The sequence below is a fragment of the Sapajus apella genome, unplaced genomic scaffold (assembly GCF_009761245.1).
Source record: "Sapajus apella isolate SASKATOON/1434 unplaced genomic scaffold, GSC_monkey_1.0 scaffold47, whole genome shotgun sequence".
In the NCBI taxonomy this organism is placed as follows: domain Eukaryota; kingdom Metazoa; phylum Chordata; class Mammalia; order Primates; family Cebidae; genus Sapajus; species Sapajus apella.
In genome coordinates this window covers 18,788,325-18,809,651 of record NW_022436987.1, presented here as the reverse complement: position 1 = coordinate 18,809,651, position 21,327 = coordinate 18,788,325, and positions in this window count along the sequence as shown.

Below are 21,327 nucleotides of genomic sequence, written 5' to 3'. Positions count from 1 at the left end.
TTGTTTTTAATCTTTTATACCAATTCATATGTAAGTGACATGAGAGTAGAGATGTTTTTGTTTGGATTTGCTCACTGCTCAACACTTATAAGAGTGACTGAAACATAATGTGTAGGTATTTAATTGGGTCAAATTATTTTTTTACTTAAAGAGTAAACTATTATATCTAAATCTTTCTGACTTAAAACCAATGTTTTTTCTATTCTGTGCATTGTCTTCAAATTGCAGTTTGTGATCCAGCTGCATCATGATCACCAGGGTGTGCTTAAAATGCAAATATCTGTGACCTACATAATATATAACAAATTTGAAATTTCTTGGGATATAATTTAGAAATCCACATTTTAATAAAAATTCCATGTGATTCCTTTGCATTCAGAAGTGTACAAACAATGGACTATATAGAAATTATAGGTAACACATTTTTGTAATATTTTATTGAGCATTTGTGGCCATAACATATTCAAGAAGGAATAACATATAAAAGTTTTAACTCTCACTCATTGTCCAACTGCAATATCACTAGAAGTTGAGGATACAGATTATTTTCTGCTACTAACGCATGTTTTCTGCTCTGCTTTCTCATGGCGAAAGAAATATTTAGAGAGACCTGAATCATACCTGAATTACAGAACCAGCCTCAAAACATGCTCTCTGTGAAGGCCAGATAGCAAATATTTTAGGCTCTGAAAGCTACATACAGCCCTGTCCCAGACCCTGTATTGAGTTTCTTCTTTCATGATCTTTTGAAATGTAAAAAATCATTCTTATCTCACATACTGTTAAAAGATAAAAAGCAAAAACCAACCAGGTCATGAGCTGAACTTAACCTATAGGTTGTAATTTGCTGCCTCCTATTGTAGAGAATTAAACTTTTTGGTGACCATGGGCATGTAGTCTATGTCGATAATTCTATCTATTCATTTTACACTCAGTGATTAACTTACCACTGTTATGTTTTGAAATATCCATTTTATGAGAAAATGCCTCAGAGATGTATTGGGAATTTATCTATGTGGTTTTCCTTGGTCTTTGGTTTATTTGCTGGAGCTCTGGCATAGAACCCTCAGAAAGAGCTAATAAAGTTTAAGATGATCTATTAAAATGTCTGAAACAGTCTTCTTGACAGTCAATCACTGTGAGGGCAGGATAAGGTCAACTTTGTACTTGCTTCAAACCTTATCCTTGTGTCTTTCTCTATATCACTTTTAGCACTTGTCTCCTAGACACTTCAAAATTTAATACTACTCAGTTGGTATCTCAGTGGTCTCCTGTCATTTTATTTATATTTTATTTGTCACAGCTTCAAGAATCACGGGCTTCTATTCAAAACAATAAGTGAAATTGTGTGTGTGTGTGTGCATGGTTTTTTAAGAAAGTATAGGGTAGAAAGAAAGAGAGAGAGAGACAGAGAGACAGAGAGATTCTGCCCATGTATACCCTGTGCTCAAACTTCCAATAGTTCCTTTCACACCTGGCAAGTCCATTCCCCAGTTACTGTCAGCTTCTGATGGCCCACAGTGTCCTTCCTTCTCTAGACAATTGCTCTCCACTGACTAGAGCTTTTTCTAACCCCGGAAGTTAACACTGACCTTCTTTCTTTGAATGACCCAGAGCCAGTGATTGATTGCTATAGGTACCTAAAGGGGACTTCCATGCCTTCAAAGAGGACAATACTGGTGATTAATTTATTTACAGATATCTCCCCCTGTGAATTAAGACAAAGGTAAGCATTTTCTGACATTGTATTATTTCTCAGCGTTTTTTCATTTTTGGGTTTTTCTTTTTTTCTTGTTTTACTTCACTCTCTAACTTATGTTTGTTTTTTTAGTCCTCCCACCCCCAAGAAACCCCCATTTATAAAGAACTTTTTAAAAAACCTTATCTTTACCTCTGTCTCTAAGAACTTTATTATAAAAGAGTTGATGCCAGTTGTGGTCCCACGAAGCAGACTCTAAGAATAAGATTAAAGAAGTAAATCATTCAGCAAACAGTGATAATGAAGGTATAATTATTGGTAGTAAATGGAGTTTTCAAAGTCCCTTGAAAGCTATTGCAATGTATTTTCCAAGATGTTTCCCTGTAGTGAACTTAGATCAGATACAGAGTAAAGGGAATGCCAGTTAGCTATTGCCCCCTCGAAACTGAGAAGCATGGAAGAATGAGTAACTATTATGTAGTCTGGAATCTAGTGATTCTTAATAAATGCAATTAATTCACTGAAGAGCAAACAAAAGTCTTAGTCCTACTGATTCACAATTTAAAACAAAGTGTGAGAATTGGAGAGCCTCATCTATAACATTTAAACACACACTCATCTTCTGCAGCTTCAGATAAGTTAGATCTAAAAATCCAGACACCCAACCTAATGGAAGATTGTCAAGGTTTCAAAGATGGATTCTCAATTGGGGCATATACAAAATGCAAAATCAGAAAAGTAATAGGGAATCAGTGGGAGCTTGAAACTTCAGATGGTTGAGAATGTGAATAGAATCTTCAACTCTTAGGTAGTTGTATACCCTGTAAGCTACTGCATTATTTGGGGTATAATTAATGCAATATTCAGCAAAATCAGAATGGCAGCCAAGTATCCTCAGCCACAGAGTTTTTTTGGAGATTGTTAATAAAATATGGAGAAAATAATGGATCTAGGAAAATGACAGGTAAAATAAAAAGTACTGTTGCTCTTGTATGAGACTGTACTTTGATAGGGATGGAGTGCCTGACCTAAGATCTCAAATGACTAGGTAGTCCAAATAGGCCATTATTAGCTGGGTTGTGTTACCACCAAGTCATAAGGTCTAATGAGCCCAACTGCAATAGATTGTAAGCTAAAAGTATCACATACGAAATTGAGCTTCAACAGGTTTAGAAGTCATAAGGAAGTTCCATGAACAAGTTGCTCAGTTCCCTATGCCACCTATCACACCTGTGTCAATGTCTCTTCCTCAGCTCATATCTATTTTCTAATAAGATGTCTCTTATTATTCTTTTTCAGAAGAAGTAAACCCCAAAGTTGGTTCAGAAATGAATTCTCTACCATATGTAGGTGCAGGCCCTAAATGAACTGCTATACCACTAAACTCTTACTGTGGATAATACTAAAGAAGATAGTAAGGAAAAAGTCTTCCTACAGACATACTTAATTAATGTAATTGACTGTATATCTCATGCAGAAAAAAGGCAGCCAACGTTCATAATATACATGGATTCATGGATGGGAAAGAATGATTTTATGGGCTGATCAAGGGCCTTAGATTAGGGACAAAAAAAGGTTGGTGAAAGCAGCATATGAATGGATCTATGAGAGTGGGCAAAAACAATGTGCATTTTTGGATCATAACATTTTTTAGTAGAGAACATTCATTGTGGCAAAGTTACTACATAATTAAGCGGAAAGGATTACTCATCCAGTTGGTGTCAGCCAATCTAGTGTGGGAGATGCTGTAACTGTGCAATGGGACAATAAATGAAGCACTCCTGGTAGCAAATATAGGTGATGCATTAGCCCAGCTGCATGGAATCATTCTCATCCAAACTGATCTATCTATTGTCGTTGCTGAATGTCCAACTTGTCAGCATCAGCTGTTAACTGTGGCTTTTTAAACTGTATTCTTAACCCTTAATGAAGCTTTGGTTGACAGTTTAAAACAAAACAAAACAAAAAACAAACAGACAAAATCCAAGCAGGATTCTGTGCCCCTTCAGTGATTCCTGTTTTCCTCTGTTGAGAGGGATACATGCTTAGGATCCTTGCCACTCCCTTTTCTGTGAGCATGTGTTGGGGAAGAAAGGTTTTTTGTTAGTTTGTTTTTTGTTTTTGTTTATATAAAATGCATAAATCTCTCCTATATCTTTGGCCCATGAGCTCTGCATTCACTAACTCACATCTTATCTTACAATAATTCATTCACTATGCTAGTTGACTTAATCTCTTTGGTGTCTGGCCACATGTGCTCCAGGGAAACAATTACTCACTTTTCATCTCTCCCTGAAGTAATCTCTCTCTCCCTCGTTTAAAAAAGGCTTCAGACTATATGATCTAAACTGATCTGCTGTTAGGATGTCTCATATCAAAATATAATTAACTAGGAGACTATGGTTCATTTTTATCTGTGGGCTATATTATTTAAGTTCTAGAAATTGTAGTTTGAATGGCTAGTACAACCTCTGAGTATACAAATTTCTAAAATATGTTAAGTATAGCCATAACAATAAACATTCTTTTAGCAACTGCAGAATTAGTATAGGGACGAAATGTTGAGTATGTCTAGACATCCAGATAGACTTTGAGTTTCACTTAGCTTTTAGGATTTTACTTTATGAGTTTCCAAATACATTATTATATTTTAGGGATTTCTTTCTTTTATCACAAACATTGGATAATCTCTGAGCATTATTTTGTACTTCTGCAGACATAAAAGTTGCTTAACAAAGTTTTGTGACAGGATTATAGTTAATCCCCCAATCAGTTTATGGAATGTTAGAGTTTAGGCAAAAGTAGTTAAATAGTATCTTGCTCTTATTTCTTTGGCTCGATAAGATTTCATTCACTATTTTGTTTGGCTATAAAATATACTCTTGACCAGATAGGGTTATGGGATTTAAAAAAATATTATAATTCTCGTTAATGAGAAATAATCTATTCACGTTTCTGCCTTTGAAAAGAGAGGAAGGGACAATTAACCAAGGAATGTGAGTGGCTTTTGGAGATTGGAAACAATCCCTAGACAACGGCCTGCAAGCAAATGGGAACTTTAGTCCTACAACCATGTGGAACTGATTTCAGCCAACAATTTGAATGAGCTTAAATGCTGATGCTCTCTGGAGACGTCAGTAAGGAAAACAATCTTGTGGTTACCTTGCTTTTAAACCAATGAAACTAGTGTAGAAATTCTGATCTTCAGAACTGGGAAGTAATTTGTATTGTTGTAGATGCCTTAAGTTGCGATAATGTTTTAAAATGGCAATAAAAAACAGACATGTGCATATGCATATGCTATTTACAAATTTGTAGCCACCTTGTATATTTCTGTTTTATAAAATGAATAAGACTTTCCTCTGTCTATGAAGCTATAATTTCTAATATTGTATTTTTCTTTATTGATATTCCATAATCCACTATACTATTCTCTTATGTATTTATGTCATTTCCTTTTAATTTGTGTTTATCCCTTTATCTCTTTATCATTATTTTGTATTGAAAAATAAGCTTATAATAAACTTGTAGCATATTTCACACATACGAACACACAAAATACAGGATCAATAATAATATGTATCTATATGGCTTGACTAAATATTTTGTCATTTTTTCTAAAGAGATTATATTAATTTAAATAGTGTCTTTAAAACCTTGTATAATGATGGAGATATCAAGAGCATATTTAAATCATTTTTTTGTATATGTAATCTGACAGTCTGGCTCACTGTTAGCATATTAGAAAGCTATAGAAATGTTTGTTCAAATTTTGCTCTTATATCATTTCCCTTTTTAGAATTAAATTTACAAATCTCAATCTTTGAACATGGGTTCAAAGCTTTTAGTTTTTCACTTTTTAAATTATATGTAAAACATATATTACAAAAGAACTACTGAAGGAAATGTTAAAATTGGTATGATTCAATTTAATTTCAAACTCTCAGATGACATTTTAGAACAGTATTCTGGCAACCATTTTGAATTTTGTATGAATATAAAAGTGAAAGTAAAACAATGAATCTCTGACCACATATATATTTCATAAAGAGAATGAAGGAGGCCAGGCACAGTGGCTCACGCCTACAATCCCGGCACTTTGTGAAGCCAAGGAGAGTGGATCATGAGGTCAGGCTTTCGAGACCAGCCTGGCCAACATGGTGAAACACAGTTTCTACTAAAACAAAATACAAAAACTTAGCCAGGTGTGGTGGCAGGTGGCTGTAATCCCAGCTACTCAGGAGGCTGAAGCAGGAGACTCACTTGAACCTGGGAGGCGGAGGTTGTAGTGAGTCGAGACTGGTCACTGCACTCCAGCCAAGGTGACAGAGCGAGACTCCGTCTCAAAAAAAAAAAAAAGGAGGATCTGTTTTGTACCACTTGAATCATTTGATCAACTTCTAGAATATTAATGTATTAAGACAGAAGAGAAGGATAGTGGTGAGAGACTTCTTTAGAAAGCCGCTTTTGTGCTGTAAGTGTCTAAAGAGAGAGAGTCATAAAGGAGCTGCCTTCTGGCCCCTAGTTTAGTGACAAGGCTTAAAGAGGTAAGGAGCTCACATGATTAGATATGTAAAATATCTTCCTACAGTGAGACTCATAAGAACTGATGACTGACACACATCTGAAAAAAACTAAAACCAGAACTGAGACTATCTTCAGCCATGAGAAACTGAGAAGGCAAACGTTTTGGTAATAGTTCCTAGAAAGTAAGGCTATGTTAAGATTACCTGCATTGCCTGAATTAGAGAAGGCAAGGCCTGTCTGCTTCCAGATTTAGCACTCTAAATGTCATGCTATCTTGCCTATTTGAAGTGCTGGGTGTGAAATAATGTTTAGATCATGGAGTGATTAAACTATAAAAATAAATTATGAAAATTTATAATGAAAACAACATGTTCTGTATAACTGCAGCAACATATTTGTAACAATTTCAAATTGACATGAGGGGAATTGACGTGAATGTACAAAGAGCTAGATGAAGCTACAAAATTAACAGTTTAGAGAACACTCAAGATGGGAATTTTGCAAGACCTTTTTGATAGAGAAATTTTATGTTTCTAGTTTCTTTAGGATCTAACTCCCTATTTCTCCCTTCAACAATTAAATATCATAATTATATGCTTACACTAAAGTTTAATCATATCTTTTGTTATTTTTTTTAAATACGGAGACACAATTTTTATCATATCATGAGGTTTGCTGTAAATTAAACAGAAAATAAAATCTTTTGAATTTGGATACTGGTCATTTACCTAGGCTGTCTCACTGTTTAAAGATCCACTCCTTCTACTGTCTTTATATGATTAAAATGCCTAACTCATCAAAAATTCAAATTATGGTTGAACTTGGCCAAGATGGCTGACTAGAAATAGCTATCGTCAGAGGCTCCCACTGAAAAGGATGAAAACAGTGAGACAATCCTGTACTGACAATTGAGGTGCCCAGGCTCTCTTACTGGGACCGACTAGGCAGTTGGCATGAACCCAGAAAGAGAGAAAAAGGGTGGCACAAGAGCCCACCTGGGAGCTGCATGGGACAAGAGGAGTTCCCACCCCCAGCCAAGGAGGGTAGTGAATGATTGTGCTACTCCTCTTGGGAAATCATGCTTTTTTTTGGGATCTGCGCAACCCATGGGTCAAGCGATCCCCTGATGATCCCATGCCACAAAGGCCTTGGGTCCTAAACAAAATGCTGTGCAGATTATCAGTGGTTGCCATGCTGGAGACAGCTTAAGACTACTGAGATCCCAGGGAGAGGGATGGCTGCCATTATTGCAACTACCTGCTGTGCAAGATGACTGAGATACCTAGGCGATAGGCAGCAGTCATCAATGTGGCTGCCTGATGCCTAAGATGACTGAGCTCCCAGGGAGAGGAGTGGCTGTCATCACTGCAGCATCAGTCTGCCATTTTCCCTTGCTGGTGCCTGGGAGAGTGAGAAGTTTGGACCTGGGGAGAACTCCCCACAGCACAGCACAGCACAGCACAGCAGCTGTGGCGGAGAATGGCCAAACAGCCTCTTTAGGATGGGGCCAGGTTACCTCTTTAGGCCAGACCCAGACCCAGACCCATCCCCTCTTCACCAGGTTGGGCCTCCCACTGCAGGAATGTTAGAAACTCCCTAGAGCTAGGGAACTCCAGCTTCCCAGGGATGGAGACCCTGTGGGGAGGAGTAGCCATGGTCTCTGCAGATTTAGTGTGTCCCCCTGGTGGCTCTGAGGAATCCAGACAGTCCAGACCAGTGGGATTCCCCCCTCAGTACAGCGAATCCCCTCTGCCAAGGGGCAAGCAGAATATTTCATTAAGCAGATCCCTGATCTAGTGCCTCCTGACTGGGTAAAACTCCCAACAGGGGTAGACAGACACATACAGAAGCATTTCCGCTGGCATCAGGTCGGTGCCCCTCAGGGATAGAGCTCCCAGATGAAGGAGCAGGCAGCCACATTTACTATTATGCGGCCTCCACTGGTGACACCTGCAGGTGTGGGAAGGACCAAGCTGAATAGAGTCTTGAGTGGACCCCCAGCAAACTGCAGCAACTCTATAGACGAAGGACTGACTGTTAAAGGAGAAACAAACAGAAAGCAACAACAGCATCAACAAAAAAGCCCCCATAAAAATGCCATCTAAAGGTCAATAGCCTCAAAGATTAAAACTAGATAAACTTACAAAAATGAGAAAAAAATCCGTGACAAAATGCTGAAAACTCAAAAAGCCAGAGTGCCTCTTCTCCTCCAAATGATTGCAACACCTCTCCAGCAAGTGCACAAAACTGGGATGAGGCTGAGGTGGTTAGAACTGACCTAAAGGAGCATGTTCTAACCAAGAAACTACAACCAAGATAAAACATTACTAGAATTGTTAACCAGAAAATCCATTTAGGGAGAAACATAAACGACCTGATAGAACAAAAAACACAACATGAGAACTTTACGATGCAACCACAAGTATCAATAGCCAAATAGACAAAGTGAAGAAAAGAATTTCAAAGCTTGTAGACTATCTTGCTGAACTAAGACAGACAGAGAAGACTAGAGGTAAACAAATGAAAAGGAACAAAGAAAACCTCTGAGAACTTGGGATTATGTAAAAAGACTTTCTTGCGGAAATAAGACAGACAGAGAAAACTAGAGGTAAACAAATGAAAAGGAACAAAGAAAACCTCTGAGAACTTGGGATTATGTAAAAAGACTAAACCTATGACTGATTGAGGTAACTGAAAGAGATGGGTAGAACAGAACCTAGTTGGAAAACATATTTCAGGATATCATCCAGAACTTATCCAATCTAGCAAGACAGGCCAACATTCAAATTCAGAAAAATCAGAGAATGCCAGTAAGATATTCCATAGGAAGATCAACCCCAAGACAAATAATCATCAGATTCCCCAAGGTTGAAATGAAGAAAAAAATGTTAAGTACAGCCAAAAAGAAAGGCAGATTTACCTACAAAGTGAAGCCCCTCAGACTAAGAGTAGAACCCTCTGCAGAAACTCTACAAGCCAGAAGAGATTGGGGCCAATATTCAACATTCATAAAGAAAAGAATTTCCAACACAGAATTTTATATCCAGCCAAATAGATTCATAAGTGAAAGAGAAATAAAATCCTTTTCAGATAAGGAAATGCTAAGGGAATTTATCACCACCAGGTCTGCCCTGAAGGAGCTCCTGAAGGAAGCACTACATATTAGGAAAAGCCATTACCAGCCACTACAGAAACATACTGAAGTACATAGACCAACGACACTAGAAAACAACTACATCAACAAGTCTGCAAAATAACCAGCTAGTATCATAATGACAGGATTAAATTCACACATAACAATATAGCCTTAAAGGTAAATGAGCTAAATGCCCCAATAAAAAGACACAAACTGGCAAATTGGATAAAGAGTTAAGACCCATTTGTGTGTGCTGTATTCAGGACACCCACCTCTCATGCAAAGACATACATGGGCTCAAAATAAAGGGATGCAGGAATATTTACCAAGCAGACGAAAAGCAGAACAAAGGCAGGTGTTGCAATCTTAGTTTCTAACCAAACAAACTTTAAACCATAGAGATAAAAAAAAAAAAAAAGCATTACCCAATGGGAAAGGGTTCAATTCAACAAGAAGAGCGAGCTATCTTAAATATATATGCACTCAATACAGGAAAACACAGATTTATAAAACAAGTTCTTAGAGACCTGCAAAGAGACTTAGACTCCCACAGTAAAATAGTGGGAGACTTTAATACCCTACATTCAATATTAAACTGATCATTAAGACAGAAGATATATAGGACTTGAACTCATCTCTGGGATCAAGTGGACCTGACAGATATCTACACAACTCTTCAGTGCCACGTGGCACTTATTCCACAATTGATCACATAATTGGAAGCAAAATACTCCTCAGTAATGCATAGTAACAGTCTCTCAGACCACAGCACAATCAAATTAGAACTCAAGATTAAGAAGCTCACTCAAACCAACACAACTACATGAAAATTGAACTGCTCCAGAATTGCTCCTGGATAAATAATGAAATTAAGGTAGAAATTAAGAAGTTTTTTGAAATCAATGAGAACAAAGAGACAATGTACCAGAATCTCTGGGACACAACTAAAGCAGTGTTAAGAGATAAATTTATAGCACTGACTGCTCACATCGAAAATCCAGAAAGATCTCAAGTTGACACCTTAACATCACAACTAAATTAACTAGAGAACCAAGAGCAAACAAACCCCAAAGCTAGCAGAAGGCAAGAAATAACTAAGTTTAAAGCAGAACTGAAGGAGATAGAGACATAAAAAACTGTTCAAAAATCAACAAATCCAAGACTGTTTTTTTAAAAAAATTAATAAAATAGACTTCAAGCTAGACTAATAAAGAAGAAAAGAGAGAAGAATCAAATCAAAACAAAAAAAATCATAAAGAGGATATCACCACTGATTCCATAGAAATAAAAACAACTATCTAAAATACTATAAACACTTTTATGAAAATAAACTAGAAAATCTAAAAGAAATGGATAAATTCCTGGACACATGCACCCTTCCACAATTGAACCAGGAAATAGTCAAATCCCTGAATAAACCAATAAGTTCTGAAGTTGAGGCAGTCATAAATAGCCTACCAACTAAATAAAGTCCAGGACCAGACAAATTTACAGTTGAATTCTACCAGAGTTTCAAAAAACAGCGGGTAAAATTTCTTCTGAAACAATTTCTAATGATTGAAAATGAGGGACTCCTCTGTAACTCATTTTATGAAGCCAGCATCATCCTGACACCAACACTTGGCAGAAATACAACAAAAAATAAAACTTTAGGCCAATATCTCTGATGAATATTGATGCACAATTCTCAATAAAATACTGGCAAACTGAATCTAGCACATCAAAAATCTTATCCACCACGATCAAGTTGGCTTCATCCCTGGAATGCAAGGCTGGTTTAACATACTCAAATCAGTAAATATAATTCATCACATAAACAGAACTAAAGACACAAACCACATGATTATCTCAGCAGAGGTAGAAAAGGCCTTCCATAAAACTTAACATGTTTATATTAAAAACTCTCAGTAAACTAGGTAGTGATGGAACATACCTCAAAATAATAAGTGCCATTTATGACAAACCCATAGACAATATCATACTGAATGGGCAAAAGCCAGAAGCATTCCACTTAAAAGCTAACACAGAACAAAGATGCCCTCTCTCACCACTCCTATTCAACATAATATTGGAAGTTCTGGCCAGAGCAATTAAGCAACGGAAATAAATAGGGGGATTCAAACAGAAGGAGAAGAAGTCAAACAGTCTCTGCTTGTCAATGACGGTTTTATATCTAGAAAACACCATCATCTTAGCCCAAAAGCTTCCTAAGCTGATAAGTAACTTCAAAAAGTTGCAGGATATAAAATTAATGTGCAAAAATCACAAGCATTTCTATACACAAACAGTAGATGAGCAGAAAGCCAAATCATGAATAAATTCCCATTCACAACTGCTACAAAGAAAATAAAATACCTAGGAATACAGCTAAAAGGGGAAGTAAAGGACCTCTTCAAGAAGAACAACAAACTACTACTCACAGAAATCAGAGAGGAAACAAACAATTGGAAAAACATTCCATACTCATGGATAGGAAGAATTAATATCATGGAAATGGCCATACCGCCCAAAGTAATTTAAAGATTTAATGCTACTCCCATTAAACTATCATTTACATTCTTCACAGGATTAGAAAAAGACTATGTTTCCAGGCTGACCAACATGGTGAAACTCCATCTCTACTAAAATTTAAAGTTAGCTGGGCATGGTGGCACACATCTGTAATCCCTGCTACTCAGAAAACTAAGGTGAGTGGATTGCTTGAAACTGGAGAGCAGAGGTTGCAGTGTGCTGAGAACGCACCACTGCATGACAGACTAGGTGACAGAGTGAGACCTTGTCTCAAAAACAAACAAACAATAACAACAAAAAGAAAAAAAAAAAACTACTTCAAAATGTATATAAAACCAAAAAAAGAGCCTGTATAGCCAAGACAATCCAAAGCAAAAAGATGAAATCTGGAGGCATCATGCTACCTGACTTTTTTGGCAAAATTATAGAAAAAAAATTTGAGACATATATTAAAATTATAAAAAAAATTTTAATATATGCTTTTCTCCCCAATCATATACATAGGCCTTTTAAATGTTGCCACCAAAGTGTGCTTATGCTACTACAAAATGTAATATCTCAGAATTGAAGAAAAACCTGTTTTGACCACTGAAAACAAACTTTTCAAAAATGGCCTTTTGATTAACATTTAGCCACATCAGTTTTGAGGTTGCCATGATGAGACTAGTAAGTCTCCAAATTTATTCATTTGGTGGGTAACAGTGGTGGTGGAAAGTTAGTCATGCTGTTATGTCTAACAAATCAAATATTTGTTAAAATTTTTTACTTTTCAATTATTCCTGGTATTATGTAATCACAGCTTACACAATAAAACAATATAAATAAAAAGAATTTCAGAAACTGATGCTAACATTCTATAACCATCTAGTTTCCTGAATGTTTCTTTGAATTACCGAATGCAGCCCACATAAGTGATTATCTTTTGTCTTTTACGTGACATAAGACTGAAACATGCAGATCATCTTCCACTTATCCATACATTCTCATTCTAGGGACTGTACATGCACACCATCAAGTGATAGGCTGTGTTTCCCCTTTCCCCTACAGATGCTTGTTTTTATTTAGGCAGTTTCGTTGGTTTTCTACTTCTCTTCTTATTTGCAGTGCAAATGGCAGCAAATATTAGTTGCCTGTTATTGATTAAAAAAAAAAGAGAGAGAGTTGTTTTGAGGAGCTATACCACAAATTAAAAATCTCCTGACCTACTAGAAAGGATGAGTTGCAAAGGTTGAGATTTAGGAAGACAGTTATCCTTGCATGTCAGTGCAGTGGTCTCTAACTAGACAGCTGAACCCAACCTTGTAATAGCAACCTGCTGAAAAGCACACTTAAAAGGCATAAAAAGTTGAATACTGATTAAACATTCCAGTTTGGCTTCTCCCTGTATGATTGGGATGTTTTTAAGAGACTTAGCTAGATATGACAAGGGCTTCCATTTTACTGTCAAAAAATAATGATTTTCTAATAAAAAGTTATCAGAAATTATCACATAGCACATTTTTAATGGAATATAAAAAGTTGCTGAATTATTTCCATATTAGCTTTTCCTCTTCCTGAGGTATATAGCATTCATCTTCTGGTTGACTCTAGAGGTGTACATTGTTTACACTCAGGCATGACTAGATTTTCAGAACTCATTTTTTAAAATGGAAGTATTTTAACTTTTAATTTAAAAATAATTATTTTTGTATTGGAAGTTCTACTTTTGGTAAGGAATTATGACTTTATTTTTTTGAGGAGTCTTGCTGTCACCAGGCTGGAGTGCAGTGGCACAATGACAGCTCACTGCAACCTCCGTCTCCTAGGTTCAAGTGATTCTCCTGCCTCAGCCTCCTGAGTAGCTGGGACTACAGGTGCATGCCACCATGCCCAGCTAATTTTTATATTTTTAGTACAGATGGGGTTTCACCATGTTGGCCAGGATGGTCTCGATCTCTTGATCTCATGATCCACCTGCCTTGGCCTCCCAAAGTACTGGGATTACAGGCGTGAGCCACCACACCTGGCAGAAATTATAACTTTTTATGACTGCTTCTTCCTTCTTATTTTTTCAGGTTAGTCTTAGTGTAATATATTTGTTTTCTATTCTTCATTTCTGCCTGCTAACATAAAAATTAACATAACATTGATTTTTAACAGTAATGCTTATTTTGAAGTTGGAAGCATTTTTGGACCAAACGTTATATTGCTTCTTCAATGTGAGACATAGTATGAACAAAATTCCTAACCTGTGGCATAATTAGAAAACTTTTGCTTCCTTTTATAAAAATATAATGAAACCAAAATATATATGGAGGGTATTTCAGAAGGAAAAGTTTCAAAATCAATAATTTAAAACTTTCAAAGAAAGTTATATCAATGTGTTTCCTTACATTGAACTAAAGGTTTGAGACAATGGCAGTAGATGAAGAAAGGCTGAGAAACATAAGTCGATTACACTTAGATGTACTGTTTTTAGATGCACTACCAGCTAAATGACTCAAGGGTTAGCTTATTATTATTTTATCATGAGCTTGCATCTCCATTCTCAGCTTTGAGACTCTCCTGCATGTCATTAATACATAAAATATCTGCCCAATAAAATATAGTTGAGGTGATAAGACAAAGCCTTTATTTCCTTTGCTACATTAATACTAAAATTAATAACAGAATTAATGTTATTAATTCATCCATATACTTTATACCATATTTCAAGAAATAGTATATCATAAGGGACAAGAATGTGTTTTTCAAAAAATATAAACCCCCATTATTTCCAAGGTACAGGGCAAGCAAAGACAATAAATAAAATGTTATCTTTCCTTCTACCATGACAAATGTCTTCACAATGATCTGAGTTTTAATTTTGATTTCTTGGTAACCAGAGTTCTTCCCAGAAACATGGTGACATGAGAATTGGTTGCAGGCCTCTAAGCCATGGCTTATCCATTTCTTCCTAGTTCTCTGTTCCATACTGACCAGGAATGGCACAAAGGGGACATTTGTAAGTCTCTCAGCCTGCATATCCCAGCTCAATTTGCACACCCTCCAAAGCCAGCTTTGGTAATTCCTTGCGCCTAAGGCTTTACACATGTAGGCGTGATCCACTTTTGGAGTTGGAAAAGAGGCTTGAGCAAGCTATAGAAGCAGGCATGAATCCTGTGTACAGAACCATGTGTGTTTGAGTACCAGTGTGGGGGCACCAGGAGGTTTGGGAACAGCTCCTAGGTGAAGTATGCCCTTTACTCTATGGATTTATTTCTCCATGGAGCAGAATACACCAGAAAAAGTAGCATAAGAAAACCCTGTGAAATTTTGAAGTCAGGATAGGGGACATTCTTGACTGAATCTGAGGGCAATATTACAAATAGATCTCATATTAATATTTCTTTTTTTTTAAATTAGCAACTACTTTTCCTTAGTTAATGTCTTAACCACTCTGACACCTACTTTAAAGCCAGAATGACTAGATTTGAATTCTTGCTCCACCACTTAAAATGGTGAAAGTTTAAGCAAATTTTTTTCCTTTACTTCAGATTCCATCTGCTAATAACAGGTGATAATCATATCTACATAGAAGGTTGCAATAAGATTAAATTCATGTTTATGAAGTGCATAGTGCCTTGTATATAATAGCACTATAAATATTTGTTTTAAAAAATAAAAAGTTTTATACCTGAACATAATCTTATATTCCTCTTGATACAGTTGCAAAGATTAAAAGTAAATAAAACATTGTAACCAAAATGTACATTCTAAGAATAAAAATCATAGGTTTTTTAAATTACATTTTTACTGTTGTATAGCTTAATTCTACATTGATTCATTACTTAAGTCAATGATACTGCATTTTACCCTGAGCTTGCTGGTAAGTTACAAGTTGCAATACTTCCCTTATACTTAGTTTCCATTGTTTTTCATGAACATTAATCTGAGTGAATGGAAAGCCCTTATTAATCTTTTCATTGGAAGCCAATCTAAAGTTGCTCATTGAGCCTGCTATTTTTATCTGAAGCAACATTCTAGCCAGAGTGACAAATATGTAATGAATTAATGTTAACTTCATAAAAAAGGGTAAGTCATGTTAAAAACAATATGTTAAAGTTCACTGTATTTTCCTGAAAGTTACTATAAATTAGAACTTGAGAATGAATACGTTTCTTGTTTTTGTATTTATCTATTGTATTAAAACTGAAGAGAATTTATTCCAGATTTAATATTAGATTGGTGTGTTAGTATGTTTTCATGCCATTGATAAATACATACATGAGACTGGGTAATTTACAAAGAAAGAGGTTTATTGGACTTATAGTTCTATATGGCTGGAGAGGCCTCACAATCATGGTGGAAGGCAAGGAGGAGAAAGTCACATCTTATATGAATGGCAGCAGGCAAAGAGAGAGCTTGTGCAGGGAAACTCTTGTTTTTAAAACCACCGTATCTTGTGAGACTCATTAACCCTCATGTGAGCAGTAGAGGAAAGACCTGCTCCCAAAATTTAGTCACCACCCCCTCAGCTACTGGGTTCTTTCCATGGCAAATGGGAATTGTGGGAGTTACAGTTCAAGATGAGATTTGGGTGGAGACACAGCCAAACCTGAGATTTCGGAAATATACTCACATTACTGAAAATCTTAGATTAAATTATAATACATTATTTGACAAAAATAGAGATATTATATTCCCACTTAAAAGCTATTTTTTTAAAAAAAAAGCATAGCCATAAAAATGAATTATGCATATGTCCAGTGGTTGCTGATGTTTTTAAGTGTTTCAGCTCTGTAAATTATTAGTAAGCTTCTTTAAATTATTCATTGGGCATTTATATAGATATGACTATGCTTTTCCACTTAAAGTATTTTCTAACTACTCACAGTCTAATAGTCCTGATGCCAAATGCTTTCTTAAGACCATTATAATATTGCCCCAACATGGAACCTGTACATAGATTTCCTAGTAAACTCCAACTTCCTTTGAATATCATTAGTCAAAAAGCACATGAACAACAATTGAAATATAAAGATCTCTAAAGCAGCAAAGATAAATTAGAGCAAAAGATCTGTTTCTGACAAATAAGGATTGGTTTGAATCTCAATACAGTAATTTATAAAAAGTTAATCTTTGAGAGTTTCAGGAAAATATTTAAACAATCTTTTAGATTAAACTTTCACTTATCTTGAGATTTAAACAGCTCTATAATTTTCGATTATATAGTATTCCTAAATATAATTTAATCAATAAATTGTGGCATCACACAGGTAAGAAAAAATGTTAAATGCTGTATTTTTCATTGGTAAAATATGGTTGCAAAAAGTCTACAACATATCTTATGCCAATTAAATATAAAGGTTTAAAACACCCAAACCAAATACATGCCAAAAAAAAAAAAAAAAAACTAACTCCCTCCACTCCATCTGTTCTGTTCACTTTCTAGTAGAACCACCTTTTCTCAATATTTTAGTACTCATACGCTTGTGCTTTCTCTCTCTCTTTCTCTTTATCTTATTCTTAATGAAAAATTTTAATTGGATATATATACACACACATATATAAGATCTAGTAAAATATATACAAAACATATAGATACCCACATATCATATATATTATCTAAAATAATATATGATGCAGGATATAACATATAATATAGTAATATGTATTATATTCTTCACATATATTATATATTATAAATATTCAGAATATATAATGAAACCAAAATAGTTGTCCAATTAAACCTTGATTAGTATAAAACTTGGACACTATCATTATTTAAGAAATGTCCGCTCATTTTCAAAGAAAGATGCTTGCTTTATTTTCTAATGTAAAATAATAGTTGCCTATTAAGATAATGCCAGTATCTATAGAAACAACCCCCAAATATATAATAGCTCAAATATAATAAATATGTATTTTTTATTCAGAGAAAAGAGAAATGATTCTTCAGCTGATGATTCTCCTCCAATTTGTCATGTCATCATCTTTAAGTGGCTTGTACTTTTAAAGTGTAAGTTTGTATTAAATTAGTGCTTGGAAAGAATATCACAATTTTGGAAGTTTTTGTCAGCCAGGGCTGGAAGTGGCTCAATCAATTTTCTCATAATCTACTGATTAGAATTCAATGATATTGCCATACCCAACTGCAGAGGAGGATGGGTAATGGAATGTAGCTGTATGTCCAGGAAGAAGAAGAAAGACTTTTATTGGCACTGAAAAAAAAAAAAAAAACCTCAGTATATTTTATTTTATTTATTATTATTTTTTACTTTTTTATTTTTTGAGATGGAGCCTCACTCTGTCACCCAGCCTGGAGTACAATGGCACAATCTCTACTCACTACAACCTCCACCTCCTGGGCTCAAGCGATTCTCCTGCCTCAGCCTCCTGGATAGCTGGGATTACAAGTGTGCGCCACCACACCTGGCTAATTTTTATATTTTTAGTAAAGGTGGGGTTTCACCTTGTTGTCCAGGCTGGTTTTGAACTCCTGATCTCAAATTATCTGCCTGCCTCTGCCTTCCAACAAGATATTTTAAAGTAAAAACCTACTATTAAATAAAAATGATTGTTAGTGAGCTATATAAAGATGGACTAATAGTTTTCCTGAGTACAGGTCAATACCTTTATAAAAATGAAGAGTGATAACAAAAGTTATATTCATGATTTAGGGCAGTGCTTTGAAAAGTAATGACATTTTGATAAACAGATAAAAGGATGTAACAGAAAGATTATCACAGTGATTGGAAAAGAGTAATTAAAAGATAACAGTATAAGGCACAAGAATTGCTCTAGGGGAAGATTCTACTATTGCTAGAAATGCAAATAGATAATTGAATTGATTACACTAAACTTAAAAAAAAAAAAAAAGCTAAGAAAGAAAAACCTTTACATATAGCATGGTTAAAACAAAGGGCAGAGTTTTTGTTTCTTTGTTTGTTTGGTTGGTTTTTTTTCCAAGATAGTGGATAGGAGACATTGTGAGTATGCCTTTCCCATTTAGAAAGGCAAAGTAGTGTGTAGAGATTCATGCTGTGAACGTTTGTCTAAGAAGTGACATAGAAAATTAACAGGAAAACAGAAGCCACAGGCTTTTTGAAAGAAGTGACAGGCTGAAGCCTACACTATGAATCAGGCAGAAAACTGTAAGACAGAAAAATGTGAGAGGGGAATAAACTGCCTCTAGGATAGACACTGCCACTGGGGAACCTGTCAATCCAGGCCTTAACCCTACCTAGCACTGGAGCTGATTTAGTTAGCAGTATGAAGTATATGAGAAGGAGTGTCACTGGGGCATGCTTTGTATGCAAACCCAGTTTCCAGCAGGCATAGAGGGAAGTCATTCCTGATCTTACCTCACATGGGCTCACAGAAGTTTGCCAGCTAACTCACGCAGTTGTCAAAGTTTGAGAAAAGCTCCCAACTAAGATTTGCAATATAATTTTGTGTGGGGACAAACCCCTTTGGCCAGAACCCAAGGGCAAGTAAGAAGTGTGCTGTAGTCTTGGGTACAGGAGTTGGGTGCTTCTGCTTCACTGGTAGACTGGAAGGGGCATGCCCTGAAAGCCATGGTTTCCGGCTCTGCAAGAAAGCAGCAGCTTTGAATTCTGAGTACTCTGCCTGGAACTGCAGTTTTGCATTCTGAGTACTCACTGCCTGGAACTTAGCTAGGTGCTGCTAGTGGAACACTGTGGGTGTGACATCTGCCTTGCCAGGTGTGTGGAAGCTGGGTGAGGCTAACTGCTACCTGCTGTTCCCTATGCCCCATGCAGACGCTTCTGTTTCAACAGAGGCAGCTCTGCTCCTCTCTGAAACGTTACCTCAATGGGCAGAGATCTGCCCACCAATGCCCTCTGGAGCCACTGCTTGTGCCACACATGAAGAGCCAGAGAAATTTCTTGCCTGGCCCAGCTCTGATCTTCTTTTGCCCTTCCACTCACCCTGGTAACTAAACACAAAGGACAGAAACTTTTGGGAGCTCTATGGCTCCATTTATTGCCTGAGATATCAGAGGAACTTCGCTGGGTAACATAAAGCAAGCAGAAATCCCATTACTTCCACTACAGCTGGTGCTTTATTGCAAGCATCACCTCCTAGATGGAGGCCAGCTGACGAAGTCTATTACAACAGGGATCCCCAACCCCCAGGGCATGGACTGGTACAGGTTCCTGGTCTGTTAGGAGCATGAACACTATTGTGAACTGTGCATGTGAGGGATCTAAGTTGCATGTTTTTAATAAGAATCTAATGTCTCATGATCTGAGGTGGAATAGTTTCATCTTGAAACCATTCACATCCCCAGTCTGTGGAAAAATTGTCTTCCACAAAACAGGTCCTTGGTGCCAAAAAGGTTAGAACCACTGCATTACAACATCTGCAGGCAGAATAACACAGTGCTGCTCAGGAAGGAGAAAACTTTTTCATGATCTCAGCTACCACCATTGCCTGAATCACCCTGGCTAACCAGGAGGTCCTGAGTCTGTCCACATGAATAGTCCCTTAATACTACAACTGGCATTTAATAAAGACCACACACTAAGGCTATTTATAACCAAGGAATCTCACAAAGTCAACTTCAGTCCTCTACTACCCCCATCACAGCTGGTGCTGGTATCCGCTGCTGGGAGTCTTGATAACAGGTCCATCACTGGACTCCTTAGAGACATTCCTCAGCAGCAGCTTGGAGTGTGGCAGTTCCACTGGCTGGCTAGACCTAGAGGAGTAGCAGGATTCACAGTACTCTGGCCCTCAGAGACTCCTCCTCCTAGAATATGGAGCACAACACATCAAGGGAGAACCCCATGGGAAAAAAGGATCCACATGTCTGGTCTGGAGTCCCACAACTTTCTGCTTGTGGAAGTTTCTTTCAGCAGAAGCACAGCACAGTGCCAGGCTCAGCTGGGAAAGTCTGCTGCTCTACCCCAACAATCAGGCAGCCCTGGTGCTTGTAAAGGGTCTCAGAGAAGGGGATTTCTTCTTCCTCTCACTTACCAGTGCATAAAGAGCTGGGGCTCCTCTCACAGGAGCTTGCCATGGGTGTACCTGTAGACAGGTTTACTGGAACACTTCAGTGTGACTGAATACCCACAGGAGAAGGGCCCTCCTGATTCAGCTTTTGAAAAAGGTAGAGTTACAATGCTACATGAAACAACAGCATTTCTGTGGAGAAAAAGACATGCCTGTCTAATATGAATAGCTGGAACACTGGGTCAAGAGTGTGACTGGGAGGTGGATCACTTTTCTGCTGACCTGGCAGGTGAGTTATGGTGGCTGTCTCCCTTCTCCCTGAAAAGATTTGAGTGTATTTCACTGAGAGCTCCCCACGCCACATCTGTTAGGGATAAGACCCCTGCCCACTAGTGAGTATTGCATTTACCTATTTCTTTTTTCTCTTTTCTTTCTCTTTTCCCTCTTCTCTCACCTCCCCTCCCCTCCTATCTCCTCTCCTCCTCTCCCCTCCCCTCTCCTCCCATCCCCTACCCTC